Source organism: Tamandua tetradactyla, chromosome 7 (assembly GCF_023851605.1).
Source record: "Tamandua tetradactyla isolate mTamTet1 chromosome 7, mTamTet1.pri, whole genome shotgun sequence".
NCBI classification, from domain to species: Eukaryota; Metazoa; Chordata; class Mammalia; order Pilosa; family Myrmecophagidae; genus Tamandua; species Tamandua tetradactyla.
Genome location: NC_135333.1, coordinates 175,452,513 through 175,454,044, shown reverse-complemented (window position 1 = coordinate 175,454,044; position 1,532 = coordinate 175,452,513).

Sequence of the window (1,532 nt, the reverse complement as noted above, 5' to 3'; positions counted from 1 at the left end):
CTCCATTTGACCATTTCTAAATGTACAATTCATGGTTCTTGTGTAAATGCATGGGCTGCGCCATCATACCGGGGCTTTTTCACCACACGAAACGGAAGCTGCTCCATGAGCAGAGACCCTGTTTCCCACCCAGCCCCCAGCAGCGTGTGAGCTACTTTCTGTCCCCATGTAGCTCCTTGTTTCATATACTTCTTATGGAAGCATGCAATATTTTGTGCTTTGCTTGGTTCACTCAGCATTTTGGGTGTTCATCCATGTCTTGGCTTGTGTCCTTTTTGTGGCTAAATGGTACCCCACTGTATTGTGTAGTTGTGTTTATTCATTGGCTCATGGACGTTCTGACTGGCTTCGCCTTTGGCTGTTGTGAGTAATGACGCCAAAGAACACTCCTGTTCAGGTTTTGTTTGCTTACCTGGTTCACTTCTCAGTCTGTGGTAGGAGTAGAATTGCGAAGTCATACCATGATTCTATCGAACAAACTAGAGTGTTTCCTGACTGTTTCCTACAGTGACTTCATTGTTTTGTTCCCACTGGGGACGGTGGGTGTTTCTGCTGCTCCATATCCTCTCCAGACTCATTTTCCACTTTCTGATGATGTGTCTTCATGGGTTTGGAGCCAAATGTCATCATCATGGTTTGTATTTCCCTAGTGGGAAATACATTTGCATTTTAGCGTGTGCTTGTTTGCCATTGGTATAGCTGATTTGAAGATATACTTTGCCCATTAAAAAAATATTTTTATTTAGGAAAACAAACAATATACTTAGAAACACCAAAATTGGATATCTTAGTTACCTTAACGATAGGCATATTTCAATAAAGTATCCAAATAATCATGATAAAGCCTGTGTTAGCTCAGTAAGTTTCATAAACCAATTTAAAATTAAGGCAACAAGGAAAAAAATCTACAAACTCAAATAGGAGAGTTTCTTAAATTCTGAATAGTAAACACTAACCTAAATACCATTTGATGAGCTGTCAAAACTGTAAATGTTCTAAAAATATCAAGTAGAAAGTTATTACAAATATCAACTTTGCTATAGTTACTAAACATTTTCAAAATTTTGATTTCAAATTTATTTTATCTAGCCTATAGTTTTTTTTTAACCATTTTTGTTGTTGTTGTAAAATATGACATTTATATACAAACCAAAGAAAGAAAAAAGCAATCATTTTCAAAGCACACTTCAAAAAGCAGATAGAAAACAGGTCCCAGAGTTTGTCCTGGGTTGCCATGCCCTCATCTCAGATTTTTCCTTCTAGCTGCTCCAAAACACTGGTGGCTTTATCAGAGTCATGATAATGGGATCATACAGAATCTGTCCTTTGTGTCTGGCTTATTTCATTCAATATTATGTTCTCAAGACTCATCCACATTGTCTTATGTTTCGGAACCTCATTTAATCTGACTGCTGCATAATATTCCGTCATATGTATAAACCACATTTTCTTTATCCACTTGTCTGTTGATGGGTACCTGGATTGTTTCCATCTCTTGGCAATTGTGAATAGTGCCACCATGAGCATCGGTC